The sequence below is a fragment of the Euprymna scolopes genome, chromosome 16 (genome assembly GCF_053919585.1).
Source record: "Euprymna scolopes isolate OS-2025 chromosome 16, ASM5391958v1, whole genome shotgun sequence".
NCBI classification, from domain to species: Eukaryota; Metazoa; Mollusca; class Cephalopoda; order Sepiida; family Sepiolidae; genus Euprymna; species Euprymna scolopes.
The window spans coordinates 147,041,024-147,058,187 of record NC_136497.1 but is presented as its reverse complement, the minus strand read 5'-3'; the positions used below and the strand labels follow the sequence as shown (position 1 = coordinate 147,058,187).

General features: G+C 30.4%; 1 pseudogene; it reads left to right on the top strand.

Moving 5' to 3' along the window:
• The first annotated feature begins 16,691 nt into the window (after positions 1 to 16,691).
• On the top strand, positions 16,692 to 16,808 carry LOC145296336 (5S ribosomal RNA; annotated as a pseudogene).
• The last annotated feature ends 356 nt before the right edge of the window (positions 16,809 to 17,164 follow it).

Genomic DNA, 17,164 nt, shown 5'->3' with positions numbered 1-17,164 from the left:
TTATAATCATCGTTGTATTTTAACAGCACTATCTCATTTGATTTTTGTCAACTGTGGGCAGGTAGAAGTCCTAAAAAAATTGTAATTGTATTCTTAGTCTCAAATTCATTCTAAGTACAATGTGCTGTAAATAAGTTTCCAAGATTTATACAGGCATTTAAAATTATCGAAACTGTAAGAAATTAAGCACGCCTTTGCTATACATCTTATTAGATGACTGGTCAATTTGTATGATTTCGGGTTCAGAAAAACAGCTACAGCAAGAATTGAATGCACTCTACTAAAGCCTGATTGTAACAGAAGTTGAATTTCAAAAATGCAATCTGAACGCGAAGACACTTTCAGCGAACGATATGCAATAAAATTCTGTTTAAACTTGCAAAAATGACACAGAAAGTTATGGAATATTTCCGACTGTTTTTTGAACTATCCTGCATAAATAGGCCATCACAATTCTGGTTGCATAAGCGATTCAAAGGTGGCAGAGAGTCTGTGAGGGATGATGATAAACGTGGAGATGAATAGAATAAAGACATCCAAAAGTTTATTTGCTAAATAAAAACTTTTATGCATAAGGACCGTCCTGTTTCTATAGAGATAGTGCACAGTTTTATGTACACACAATTATTTGCGAGTAACTGAAGATGCGGAAGATTTGCCCGAAGTGTGTACCAAATTTTCTCCAAGACAGCAGATTTATTGACTGAAATGGGCATCAAGACTGTACCTCACCCTTCCTATTGTTCAGACTTTACTCCTTATGACTTCTGGCGATTCCTAAGCTTAAAGTAAACGTTAGAGGCTGTCGTTATGAGACAATCCACGAGATAAGAGGCTCTGACGAGAGTTATTTGTACGCTCAGACCAGAGGACTTCTATGGGGTCTTCTAGAAGATTTTGGAATGGTTTAACAAGTGCATTGCAACCGAAGCAGATTACATCAAAGGGGAATAGAATTTCATATGTGTACTTTCGATAAAAGTGTCGATACGAAAGTCTTGAATCTTAGTGAAGGCTGGTCGTATTATTTAGATTATTTTGCTATGGGAACATGACAGCTCGCTATAATGGCATAAGATAGTTCGTAATTACAAGCAATGCAGTTCATGTCATGTAAGTTTAGTCAGTGCTACGGGCGCCATCTTTAATCTCAGCCATTATATTCATTTGACATCCGAATAGTGAATTTATCGCTTGCTAATAATCGTATTCGCTTCACTGTAATTACGTCCGTTCACAATCTTTTATTTACAATGACAACTAATATTAAACTGGATAATTTGACCCGAAGCAGTAGCGATAATGACTGTGATCAATGTTTGAAATTTTGTGGCGTGTAAACAGAGCAACGACGACTTCTACGAATGTAAATTACCTAAGTTTAAGCAGAAGACATATTTTAAGAACTTGATGTGCATTAGATAAGTTTTTCTATGATTTGATATTCGGTTCGGTATTTTACATTGAGAGAACATAAATTTAGTCTTGTTATTTTAATTGGCTTTTGTAAGTGCTTTCATTCACTTTAATGTGAGCTCATTAGAAAAATCTTATTGCACGTTTTTAATCGATCTAAATTTTTTATACACACAAAGAATATATATCTCTATCTATCTATCTATCTATCTATCTCTATCTATCAATATATATATATATATATATATATATATATATTGAATAAGGGAGTAGTCACCAGCAATGTGTATTTTTTTAACATTATTTTATTATTCCGTGTCTTGGTTTTTCATTGAGAATTATGTTTGGATCATCGTAATAATGTTTTTAAGTCACTGAAATCGTTTTTACGCGCGTTTCAGACGTTCTGTGAAGCGTCCTCGTCAGAAATTATTTTCTAATGTGTTGGAGATGTAAAAATGGCAATTTTCGTAGTTCATGATTTATTTATATATATATGTATATATATATATATATATATATATATATATATATATATATATATATATATATATATATATGAAAAATGTGCATTATACACTTGAAACCACCGGACCAACGCGTAAATTCTCTTCTCTTCGCCATTACACCAAAATGAAGAAAAAAAAGGAATTCACGAACCGGACTCTCGACCCTGATGAGTCTATGCATTAGCGAAATATAGGACTTAAAAAAAAATCAGTAAACCACAAATATTTATTTTATCATTATATTCGACACTTCTAAAGTTTTCAAATTTCTCATTTAAATTTTACTTTAAAAATAAGTGTCTTCAAAAAGTGTATGACCATCTTTTACTTTATATATATATATATATATATATATATATATATATATATATATATATAAGGTGAAAAGCTATAGCAAACATCACATGTGAGTATTTAAACCATAGTTCCTGATTTCAAAAGGCGAAAAACTAAAAGATACATCTGCATTACTTTTAATGCTAGGTTTATTTATGGTGTCTTTTAGATTTAATAAAAACCCTTTAAAATTTGCTGATGAAGAGACATTGTTTATTAAAAAACTATATGTAATAATTATTGTCCGTAACTTGATGTCTACCACAGTAAAAACACGGTTTTCCGAAACGATCGTACAGATAATTGATTTTGCTGTTGTTCCTTCTTGTGAAACTGATTTTTAATTCAATTATAATTTGTTTTTTTAAATTTTAAATTATCAATCACATTACTTAATATTGAATTAGCTCTAGGATATTTACCTATCGAGCTTATTATATATCTAAATTACAACGAGGACTTTTCTTTCCTGTATTTTAATGAAACTAGTAATTTCACTGTTACATTAAAATACACTCATCTCTTTAGACTATTGTTCTAATCTCCTTTAAATTATATATATATATATATATTTTTATAAAGTAATAGGGTTCGTGTGTTTCTGTCTGTGTGTACAGCTCTCCATCATCAACGAAATATAAAGGAGGTAAGACGGTAGATCTCTCCTGGTAGAGAAACATTAGAACCCATTTTAGGATGTTTCTGTTATAGGAGACATAAGAATCTTTGCCTAATTTCTTTATATACTATTCTACAAACAACCCCCATATCGAATGACTTATGCTCATTTGCATATCACATTATATTAAATCTCTTTAACTAATTACCTCGACCTTATTACATATTGGAAATATTCTAATCATTTCAACTGTACTATTTACAAAATCTATTTAACATTTAATCTATCTTCTATCTTCTATCTATCTATATCTATATCTATCTTCTATATATATCTATAAAAACAGAGATGTGTGTGTGCCACAGACGATTTCTGATTGGTTAATCCAATAATCACATCTCCTAAAAAACAATCGTTTCTACGCTCTTACCTTTACCATAAAATATTATGGCTTTATTTATTGTCCATCTTGGAAGGATTTAATTTTTTAATAACTTGTTATTTACAAATTAAAAAAATACGAAACTACACACGCACACACACACGTTCACTACCGTCACGTTGTTATGGCAACCAAACCCGCTGACTTCTTTTTCTCATTTCACTCGTGGTCTTAAATTCATTTCGGGTTTGTATTACTGTACACATAGATTCGAATAAGTTGCAAAAAAACAAATATATAACAAATAAATGTTATCAAAAGCAAATTTTTCGTGTTTTTATTCAATTTAACATGTTTATTCAGCTCGAAAAGCATACAGTGTTTACCGATGTATTGGAAAATTCAAGATGGCGGCCGATTCTCTCTTTAACACGGTAAGTTTGGAAAAAGGTGTAATAAATAAAAAACCGGTTAAAATACTGTTAAAAACTCGCTCAATATATGTTACCGTGACATAGGTTGACATATATTCGGCAGGTTTTTAATAGTATTTTGTATAGTTTTTTATTTATAACACCTTTTCCCAAACTTACGGTGTTAAAGAATGTGTGAGACGCCATCTTGAATTTTCCAACACATCGGTAAACACTGTATTCTTTTCGAGCTGAATAAACATGTTAAATTGAATAAAAACACGAAAAATATATCCAGTTTTTATCGGTTTTTTACCTTCTCTGCAGAAGTACAAAAAAAAAAAACAAACAAAAAAAAAACAGAAGGTACTTTTACAGAATGTTAAACTAACCCTAACCGATGTTTTATGTTTAGTTTAGGAAAAGTCAGAAGAAATAAAAGTCATTATTGCATGAAATATACATATTTAGTTGAAGTATTGTTTATGTCAATTCTTTCGAAGAAATTTAGCAAGAATACCTGTAAACCAGGAAATCGGTAAAATGTCATCATGGATGAATACTTGTCTATTATAATTTCTACCCTTGACAAAAACTTAGCCATAACAAAAGAGATTTATTGTTCAGATTGTTTTTGAGATTGATTTCTAAAAAGATATTTTATAAATAAAATCGACTTTAAAATTAAAGACTTAAATTACAATAATTGAATTTAAACATTCTTATTTCAATATTTGGCACATAACACCTGCAAAAATGATCACAATGTCAGAATTTCATTTTATTTCAGAATCGATGGCAAATACTAATATTTAACATTAGTTTATCATTTAAGCCGATAAAAAGCCCTTTTTTTTCCGAGTCATAAAAGGATTTGGAGTTTCCTAATCAACCTTTCGGGTGCAGTTGCACGCTCTCAAAATAACTAACGTGTTGGCTTTAAAAAAATTGGTTCATTAAAACTAAACAGGTTTAGTTTTAATAAAAAAAAAAAATCAAAAAAAAATCGCTTTGGTAATTAGATATGTCGTATGGTTATCCCTAATCGCTGAATAAAACCGCTAACGAGTTGAATGATTACGACATAAAATTAAACTCGGGTTCCTGAAACGGAAACTTCGTTTGTTTTTGTTTTTTTCTTATCAATATATTTACATTGTTATTTTGTTTTCATTTTCAATCATTCGAACAGTTTTCTTTTTCAAGTAATCCAAGTTACAAAATTCCCACTGTTTACTATGCTAAAATCACAATGACTAATGTATACCTATTAACCCTTATCCTTGAGTGGCCTCTGGGCCTTGATAAGTGGTGACACCCATGTAAAAAAAAAAAATCACTCGAACAGTTTTCTTTTTATAATGTACAGTTTTAAAAGTTTAAAAACGATATAGTTTTTACTTCAGGAAAATTAATGGGTCAGTTTTTACGATGTGCCCTGTTAAAATACTGTTAAAAACTCGCTCAATATATGTTACCGTGACATAGGTTGACATATATTCGGCGGGTTTTTAATAGTATTTTGTATAGTTTTTTTATTTATAACACCTTTTCACAAACTTACGGTGTTAAAGAGGGTGTGAGACGCCATCTTGAATTTTCCAACACATCGGTAAACACTGTATGTTTTTCGAGCTGAATAAATATATTACATTGAATAAAAACACAAAAAAGATATCCAGTTAGGTAGAAAAGTAACTTATCTTGCCTTTGATAAGATTTATTTATATATTTAGTTTTGACTATTTTTTCGAATCTATGTGTACAGTAATCTTGCCAGGATGCGGAGGAAAATGAATGAAGGGGGAGGGGAATAAAATAAAAACATTTTGGAAACAGAGTAAGTTTGAAAGAATTGCTTTGCACAGAAAGAAATTAATGAAAAAATAAAATTAAATTTCTTTTCTTTCTTGATTTTTTTTTTAGTTTTTTATGAAAAAGGAAGTCAAAATTAAGACTATAAAAAACAATTTTTATTAAGAGCGAACCTCAGTTGTCAGGTCTGTAAAAAATAATAAATGTTTTCTAATACAAATTGTTTTTACTTATGTGTTCATTTGTCTCTTTGAAGTTCGTTTGTTTAATATATCGGTTTGCAATATAATTTTGTCATTCTGTCAGACTCAAATTTTAAATCTATATATCTATAAAAGTGAAAGTGTGTGTGTGTGTCTGTGTACATTTCCCTACGAAATAACTCTGTCAATTTTTAGTCTACAGACTCGAAATTTGATATACAGGGTACTGAGATTTGGAAAAATCTATGTGATCGGTTTTTAGCCAGAAATTTGGCGATTAAGGGGTCAAAGTTCAACGATTTGAGCTTTGAGAACTCTACCAAACTTCTCCGACAATTTTGGGTCTACACACTTTAAATTTTAGATATAGCTTCCGTGGACATGGATCTAACTTAATAACTTGATTTGAGCCCAAAACAATAAATTTTCAGGGGTCATAATAGGGGTCAAAGTTTAAAAAATTACCCCCTTTTTTTTGCTCAGCATACACCTCCAAACACCCGGGCAACGCCGGGCACCCATGCTAGTATATATATATATATATATATATATATATATATATATATATATATATATATATATATGTATATAGATGTAAAATGTGTTAAGAGAGTCCAACGAGAGAAAATATATATTTAAATAGATGGGATCACTGGCAATTGATAGGTTTTGTATATATATACTTACTTTATTATTTAAAATTTTGTATTTTCCAAATTATTGAAAAAAAATTTAGAAATAATTTTAACGCGTTTCGGACGATGTTATTATGTTTTTGTAAACGCACTCTTCAGAAATTTTGTAAATATGATAATTTGGAAAAGCCAGTTTGAGAATAAGCTGTCTCTCTCTCTCTCTTTCTCTCTCTCTCTTTCTCTCTCTCTTTCTCTCTCTCTCTCTCTGTCTGTCTGTCTCTGTCTCTCTCTCTCTCTCTATATATATATATATTTATAATACGGTATACATTAGGTAATAAATGTGTTAGCATAATGGCCTTTAGATTAGACCAAAAATCCATTATATAAGATTTGTGTAATCCGTTGAAAAAATTGAAAAACAAAAACAAAAAAATAAAATAGAAGAATGTGCATTATACAGTTACACTCTAGTTTGTGTGTGTGTGTGTGTGTTTGCCTGTATGTGTGTGTTAACAGCCTTAAAAATATGAAGATATAACAATAAACTGATTAAGTAATATTTAAGGGTCAGACTTTTTCAAAGCAAATCTTAAAAAAATGAACCCCCCTCATCACACATACTTTTGATGTGTTTCTACGTATTTTTAAAATGTTTGGAGCTAAGAACTCCAATCTTATCTCATTTTCCTGTTTTGTCCCAACCCCCGCCATTAAATTTGAAAAAAAAATGCTTACAATTATACAGAAGGGTCCTAAGCTAAGGGACACAATTTTAAAACCTAATATTTGTAAGAAATAGCAACTGTGAAAAGCTGAAATTTTAACAACTGGTAGTCGTTATCATCCATAATAATATACTAAAATTTGAATAATTTGCAAAATATTTTTAAAAATTATAGCAAATATTTATTTCTGTTCAGAATATGAACATCGAAAAGTAAGGGACAAAATTAAGAAAAACGATGTAAACAGCCAAAAAACAATAACGATACATGTACAATACATAATTTAGTAAATGAGCGATTGCTTTCAATGACAGCTGCACACCTTCGACAACAAGAACGAATCTTTCGTTCTTGACAAGCCCCGATACTAATTTTAGACAATTCTTCTTGAAGCTTCACCCACAAATCCTCCGTGTTAGTGGGATTTTTTTTCATAACTTTCACTCCTAAGGTCTTCCAAATATTTTCTATTGGATTTAAGTCAGGACTTTCGGTTGTCAATCCATAATTTCGAAATCTTGCTTGCAAAGGTGACGTATTAACACCATTGCCTTGTGCCATGGGGCATTATCTTACATAAAGGTAGCCCTATCGAAACCTGAATTGTGTGTAGTATTGGCACAACATGATCTTGAGCAATGCTTTTATAGATCTGAGCGTTTACATGAGTTTATAATCGGACAAGTTGTACCTTGGCTAGAAAACATTTCAAATACCATGAGGCTTCCGCCCCCAAACTTTACAGTTTTCTTAGTAAACTTTGCACTTAATCTTTCACCAATACGTCTCTTTAGATTGTTTTTATTTTCATCATTTCCAAATTAATTAAACTTGCTTTCATCTATAAAAAATACTTTTCCCAATTTTCATATTTCTAAATTACATACGTGTTTGCAAACTCTAATCTCTTCTTCTTATTCTTCGAAATAACAAGTGGTTTCTAACCGTGAGGTTAGATTAAACAGTCCTATTTCTTGCAGTCCTCTAGAAACAGTCTGTATTGACACATTAACACATGAGGTTGTATTCATCTTTTAATTTATGTGCAAGACTTAAAACGGTCCTTTAATGACATACGCTGCATTATTCGATCCCTTCTTGCCGAAATTTTGCGAGGTGTGCCAGTTTTAAAAGCACTAACTATTTTGCCAGTATCAATGTAGGATTTAACAATCCTATAATCCTAACATAAGTGTCTTTCATTTCATCAACAACACTCTTGGAACGTTTTGCTTTCTCTGAAATCTCTCTAACGGTGTACTTTACCTTGTGTAGTTTCACAATAGCTTGCTTCACAGAGTAGTCATGTTTTTGGACCGTTTCCAAATGACTAAGTAAGACTTATTCTTTAGAGCGAATCCAAAAATTTGAATATAGCATACTGTTTACGTTATTTTTCTACAATTGGTCCATTACTTTTGGACGTTCCTATTTTGAAAATAATTGTTATAATTGTTATAATTCTTTTTCCATCCTTTGCAAATGATTCATATTTTAGTATGCTATTATGGATGATAACGACTACCAGTTGTCAAAATTTCAGCTTTTCACAATTACTATTTCTAACAAAAATTGGGTTATAAAATGTTGTCCCTTAGTTTTGGACGCGATTATGTGTCGCTACCTTGCATTATTTATATATATATATATATATATATATATATATATATATATATATATATATATATCTTGGAAGTCTTTAACGGTTAAAACTACACAAAAAATATTTTTTATCATTCGTTAGACAACTATTTAGTCAGTAAGTCATTTAATAACCTACAATCACTGCATCAACTTGCTCTTTCGAATTCACTATAGTACCATATATGTATATATATATATATATATATATATATATATGGTACTATAGTGAATTCGAAATATATATATATTAGTTTCATACGTATGATTAACCTTTAATAAGTTCCAGGCATTTTGGCAGGAATTAAAAGTGTTATAGACTCTTGAATATGTCGCATTTTATTGCTATACATTTTATCAGATGGCTGACCACTTTTTATAATCTCGGGTTCAAATAAACAGCTACAATAGGAATTGGAATACATCCTACTGATGCCTAATGGTTACAGCTGTTGAATTTCAAAGATCTAATCTAGACGTGAGAACAATTTCAAATTATCACATGCAATTAAATTCTACTTTAAACTTTGAAAAATGCTACACATATACATATATACGATGTATGTATAGGCTCTATTGTTTAAGTGTTTTTATTAGCGATTCTGTGGTATTTAATTGCTAATCTCACTTCAGACTTGCCTTTTGGTTATTTACCTTGCACCTTTTTATGACGTATTTTTTGTTATTAAAGTTAAGTTTATTTTTCAAATATTCGAATACTTTTTATTCAAATATTAAACATTTTTCCATGCGCAAAAGTTATCCATGAGCATGTGTTTTTGTGTATCACCCGTCGACAGCATTACTAAACTTGTAACTGCCCCATAAAAAATACTGAATATATATATATATATATATATATATATATATATATATATATATATATATATAGTAATAAAATAATCAGCATGATTCCTGTGAAACTGCCAGCGTTAGAGGCAAACAACGAAACTCCTCCAACTGAAACCGTCCACGGTCAAAACATACAGTTATTACTATTTCGTTCCGCTTTTTAATTCCTACATTTTATCCTATCAAACTTACATTCACAAACAAATCCAGCAAACAACGTGTAGTTTTACTCTGATTCCATAAACCTTTTGCACGAAACGCAAAGTTATTTTATTTATGGGTTTAATTTTCCATATTGTACCAAAGCTTTGCCTTTCTTCCCCTTCGTCTATTTTCCTCGTCTCCACACATTCTACACCCTCCTGATGACATACAAATAATATTTCTATACGGTAAAGTATTGTGGGGGGAAAAAGAGTTTGCAGACCTATTTTTCTCAATTTCATTATTAATTTTGCTTTATTTTTTAGGGTTCACCTCTTTCGTCATTTGTCACTTGCTATTCTGTTTATTTTCATTACTACATTTTACGAAAAAAAAAAACAATTTAATTATTTTTAAAAAATTTTTATTTTTTCAGGTGAGTCAAAAATTATTGCAGGTAACCTAAATTTATAAATAATGGCTTAAGGAAAAATGTTGACAAATAGTGAGAAGGGTGAAATTGTTAAATTACTTGCTGCAAAGAAGTCTACGTTAAAATTTGCAAAAATGTTGAAGCGAGATCATCGAACTGTGAAACGGTTCGTCATTGACGGCAAAGATGGAAGAAAAAAGCACAAAAGGTGACTTCACCATGAGATTCGAGAAAAATCAAGAGAAGTGTGCTATCAAACGCACACAGCACAAAAAAGCTATGTTCGACAATGCAGGAGTATCTGACATCTCTAAAAGGACCTGAAATCGAATTTTGAAACAAATAGCGAACCGGAGACACCGTAAAATGTCCTCCTTTGAGTGATATCAACTGTCAGAAGCAACTAGTATTGGCCACTAGATATTTGAAAACTAATTTTCAAAATGTTCTCTGGACAGATGAGGTTAGAGTAACTCTCGACAAACCCGAGGGTTGGACCAAGGAATAGCTTCTTAAAGGCAATAGCCCACGCTTGCGATTCAGACATCAACAGGGAGGAGGGGGTGATGATTTGGGCTGGGATTATTAGTAGTGAGATTCTTGACACTTTTCTTGTCGCTGAAGGTGTCAAAATAAATTCTGTTAAATGCTGCATTTTTCTAACAGAATTTATTACTGTGGTTGAAATCACAAAATGGTGCTGTAATCAGAATATAATTATTCAACAAGATAATGCCCAAAATCGTTTTTTAAGACTTTTTATATTCCTATATGTCAACACTTACGAAACAGATACAGAAAATATATAAACATTTATATATTTTTCGTACTGATTTTCATCCATACACAGACACACACAGACACACATTTATATATATTTATATATATATTTTTTTCTGTAGAAATATATTTGTTATTTTATATATTATATATCAATCCTTATATAAGGAGCTCAATGAAATTATAGAGCAATATAGAGAACAAATGGCAAAAAGTTATATTCCAAAATTAATGATGTTCACCACCTTATAAATTATTCCTTTAATTCAGTTGACTTATACAATTCTTCACAGTATCTGTTTCGTAGCGCAAAATCAATCACTTAATCATCATATCAATCAGTGACACTATTATGCCCTCAACTCATTAAAAGAAATAACAACAATCAATCCGCCAAAAGGAATTGACATGTGATTTGATATGGTAAAAATACGAAAATTGGAAGAGAAGCTACAGGTACCTTTATATTTTTCCATTACGCCATATTTAATTTTTATCAAACAAAGTCATCAAACCCAACTATTCGTACTAACAATTTTAATTAATGTATGAATCTTCTCCCAAATTGACATAATATTTTATTGTCGCGTCTTAAAAGTGGTTCATTGGATGACATGATTTTTATCGGTTTTATTATTTTATATTATTATGATTTCTGGAAGTGTCCAATTCATTTTAACATTATTTAACTTTTTCTAACAATGAGAAACTCTGTATAATCCTTATGAGGAACTCCTGTATATCTTCCATCATTTGTTTACTATATTAATCCCACCAAATGAGACACCTGCAAAAAAAAACAAAATGAAATTAAATAAAGTTTATGATTCTGGAATGTTTAACAAAAGTTATATATATGCTCTGAATGTGTATATTTATTTTTACTGAGCTGAATTAATTGTGGTAATGTTTTATTACTTTATTGACTGTGCGCCTTATTAGTATATATTTATTTATTAACGTACGTGCACATATGCTATACATATATATATATATATATATAGTAATTTATAAAATATATATGCCGATTACGCTACACTGAATATTTCGCGTTTCATCCACTCTAAGATTCTTCAGGCTTATATGTGTAGCTTAATCGCCATATATATTTTATGAATTACTAACTAGCTCTACCTAGGTATTGAACACTTTTGAAAAAATACTTAAAGTTTACGCATAAACTTATACTTTCGTATATTAATTTTAGGTAGGTAAATGAGCACATATTCTATATATATATATATATATATATATATATATATATATATATGTATATATATATATATATATATATATATATATATATATATATATAGCTATATATATATATAAATGTAAATTTGGTTCGTTACAAATGAATAAAACCATATTTCTACGTTACCAATTTATTTGAAATTTTCAGACAACCCATCTTTAGAGTCGAGGTATGTTTTTATGTTATTAAAATAAATGTACCTCGCGAATTATTCAAATATTAAATAAAATAAATATATTTTCGTAAGCCGTTACTGCGAATCTGTTCTGTTGATAAAACTGAACTTCCGGTTCGATTCATTTCACAGCCACGAATTGACGAAAGATTTCATTTTCTGTTAACTGTATAAGTAAAAAAAAAAAAAAACATAATTCATTTGTTTATCTTCCAATTTTTTTTAATTTACACATTTTTTTCTTTATTATATAAGGCAAAAAAAAAAGTTTGTCGCTTGCTTTTTGAGTTTTTTTTTGTTTTTCGATATAAGATTGGTTGGTAAAGTACAGTTTTTTTTGTCCGCGCTATTTTTTAAATCGCATTTCCAGATTTAATTACAGTTTTATTATGTTTTTTATTCAATTGTAAGGTTAAAATAACCCTCCCCTCCCCATGTTAGAATGGCTTTTTAAATATTAACGTTATTATTACAACACGGATCACTCTCTGCATGAGTACTGTACTTTCACCTTACAATTTAATAAACAAAACATGGTACTTATGCAGAGAAAGTACCATAATAATATATTAATAGAATAATAACGTTATTTAGAAAGCCATTCTTAACATGGGGAGGACGTTTTGTTATTATTCTATACTTTCACCTAACAATTTAATAAACAAAAGATGTTACTTATGCAGAGAAGATACCGTGCTGAAATAACGCTATTAAGAAAGCCATTCTTAACATGGGAAAGGGAGAGTGCTCTGTAACTATTTTATATTTTCACCTACAATTTAATAAACAAAAGATAGTACTTATGCAGAGAAGGTACCGTGCTGAAATAATACCGTTATTTAGAAAGCTATTCTTAACATGGGGAGGGAGTTTTGCATCTATTCTAAAATATGAATGCTTTTTCTTTATTAAAGAAATTGGGTACTCGTGCACTTATTGATCCGTGCTGAAATAATAACGTTATTATTTAAAAAGCCATTCTTAACATGGGGAGAAGAGGGTGTTTTGTAACTATTCTGGACTTTCACCTAACAATTTAATAAACAAAAATTAAACTTAAGCAGACAAGGAACAGTACAGAAGCATTAACATTATTTAGAATACAATTGAATAATAAAACAAAAACTTTAATTAAACTTGGAAATACGATTTTAAAAATAGTACGGATCGGTAAGTGCATTAGCACCATAAATTTGTCTAATTATTAATTTCTTATGTTATTGAAAAAAAAAAGGGTAAATATGAGGAATTACTCCACCCTCGAAAATTCCTTTATAATTACCACTCCTATAGGTTTTCGGGGTCGCTGAAAACGAAAATAACCTTTATAATTAAGGCAAACGAGTAGTTTCCAAGATATGAAAAAATGTTAGTTTTAAAAAGTGAAAGATCACTTTTCCATAATAATTTAACGTAAAATGATCACCCACTTTGTGGCCACGATTTTTGGGGTAGGTGCTTTCTTTCTACCCTTGGAAAATCCTTTAAAATTACCTGCTTAAATGGGTTGGAGGGGCGGGGGGTCGGCCGCCAAAACACCGCCCACACACACAGAAAAATGCCCCTCTCTCAGGTGGCCAGAAAGTGGGTGCTCATTCTAAGTTAAATTTAAATTGAAAAGTGATCACCCACTTTTCGAAAAAGTAATTTCTTCATATCATGAAAACTTTCTTTTTGCGACGGAAACGGTTTGCAGATTCGTTTTTAGTACACTGAAATCTACAATAAAATATTTCGTTATATACGAACATGAGACGGGCCTTAAAGTAAAATAATAACGGATTTTTGAGCCAGATTTGCCATTTAGTTGTATAATATCCTCAAATCAGGTAATCACTAAAAGGGACTCTTAAAAGTCGTTACCTGTATCGATCAAAATTTAAAACCAATGATTATATGTCAGCCTACATCACAGTAACATAAATTGACTGAGTTCCTAACAGTATTTTGTATAGATTTTTAGTTTAAACTCATTTTCCCAAAATTTCACCAAACTTAACGTGTTCGATACAGTCTTCCGCCGTTTGTATTTTTCAAATATACCGATAAACACTGCATGTTTTTGAACTGATTAAACATTATACATTACATAAAAACACTACAATCTTATCCAGTTAGGTAGAACATTTACTTTTTTTGCCTTTTGATAACATTTATTTGTTATATATTCATTTTTTGACAACGTCTTTGTATCTGTTAATACAAACACTTTTCATTTAATGTAACGTTTAGTCAGCTCGAAAAACAGTGTTTATCGGTGTATTTGAAAGATACAAATGGTGGCGGACACTGTTGATTATGTTAAGTTTGAGAAAGTGAGTTAAAACTAAAAAAATATACAAAATACTGTCACAAACCCACCGATTATGCCAGCCTATGTCATGGTAACATATTCGGTGGGTTTTTGACACTGTATTGTATAGTTTTTAGTTTTCAACTTCATTTCCCAAACTTAACGTATTCAACAGTCTGCAACCATTTCTGTTTTTCCAGCCGATTAAACGTTTTACCTTACATAAAAACACTAAACAAGTATCCAGTTAGGTAGAAATGTAACTTATCTTACCTTTGCTTTCATTTGTTTTTGGACAACTTTTTCGAATCTGTGTATAGTAACCCCCCATCACTCAAATATTAATTACTAACTCACATTTTTGTATACAGAAAAAAAAAACATATAGCGTTTCAACGTTAGCTTTATCCACTGATTGTTGGTCGAGCCCAAGCAATGACTGACGGTAATCCTGAGGATCAGGATCCAATTCTGCAAGAGTACCATTTTTTGCATTTTTCTTTTTTTTTTTTTTTAGAGTGGATTGCTGTACTAAGAATATAAGAAACATGCATTTTCTCTTTTTATTAGAATTTTCCATTACACCAAATTTAGCCACAGCAACGCGTGGCAGGGTACAGCTAGTATATATATATATATCTATGTATATATATATATATATATATATATATATATATATAGAGAGAGAGAGAGAGAGAGAGAGATAGATATAGATATATAGATATATGTGTGTGTATGTACGTTAGTAAACAAATACACACACACACATATATACATATATATTTATATATATATAATTATTTTTATTTCTGTTACTTTCCAATAAATTCTATGTACAAGCAATCTATTTTTCTATTTCATAAATTATAAGGTTGTTAGTATGAAAACGTTTTAAAAACAGCGCAAATGTAATAATTAATGTAATCAAATAATTACTGGAAATTCCTCATATAGTTCCAAGAAGCCTTTAAAATCTTACTACGCGAACATTAGAGTGAGTATAATTGCCAACGAAGTGTCATTGTATACAATGGAATTCATTGAGTGAAATTTACGAATCGCGAAGAAATTGTTGGGAATTATGGCGGGAAAATGAAAAAAAAGGCGATGAGCACATAATTTCTTTAGCGCACTCAACTAAAAATTATGGAATTTGTGTGCATCTCACTAAGCATATACCAGATAATAACATTAAAAAAAATGTTCTCATGAAAAAGATGATAAAATAAGAATAGGAATTATCATATAAGACGTGCGAAGAATTCTTTTGCGTCATGAAGAAAATTACGCTTCAACACTTCAGAAGAAAAGAACGGTCTTTGCAATTTAATATATATATTTTTTTCTCTGCAAGCAATTCAAAGCAATTTTGGTGAATGCAGCCATTGCAGAAATCTATGGCGCCATAGTCTTCTTGTATTTAATAAATGGACATTAGTTAATCTTAAGACTGTATACTACAGATTATCCAAAGTTTTATCAGGACATTATTTCTTGAAACTTTATGTAGTATTCCAGAAGATATACAATAAAAAAAAAACTGTATACCTAGAAAATCAGAAATATGATCAGGCCGATATTTTGCATGGTTATCAAGTTGGAATTTTGTCAAATTTTTAACATTGATAGATTTGTTGCGAAGTCAAATAAGCGGGCATCGTTAAATGCAATATGGATCACGCAGTCAAAACTCATTAATCAATTATTCACTACTGTTATCAAGTTGCAATTTCGTCAGAAATGTTATATTGATGGAATTTTCTAAGGCTTAATGCCATATAAGAAGCGGAACACTATTCTATACAATGTGAATAAAGTTGTTAGAATCAGTCAACCAATCATTATGTAGTATTATTTTTCATAAACGAGTAAATTTAAAATACTTGTAAATATAAAATATGTATTGAATTTATATATATATATATATATATATATATATATATATATATATATATATATATATATATATATATATATATATATATATATATATATATATATATATATATATATATATATATATATATATATATATATATATATATATATATATACACGCATAATATACGGCATAATCACGTTGACACACCGGTTCTCGTCAGATCACCGAAGTTAAGCAACGTTGAGCCTGGCTAATACCAGATGGGTGACCATTTGGGAATTCTAGGCGCTGTATGTGCTCTCCGCTTATCTCGGCATTGTTTCCAGTCGTCTTGTACCTCAACTTGCCACTGGTATGCAACAATGTTGACTCAGGAGAGGCGTGGTTAGAGGTTGCGCAAGTCTTGCCACACAAATTTCACGCGCAGGCACCCTTACAGTGGGTATCCATAGTCTGTCAAGACTGATGGAAGCCTTCATATATATATACTAATTATATTAGAAGAGACTTATCGGGATAAGATAAAGCTCAACAAATTTCATTGGTTCTGGATATGGTAAGGCCTCCAGCTTGCGGACTTTGGAGAGTGTGGAGCCACTCCTTAATAGCCATTGCTCACGGATCCACTCCGACCTGGGGTGGTAGTACCTGGT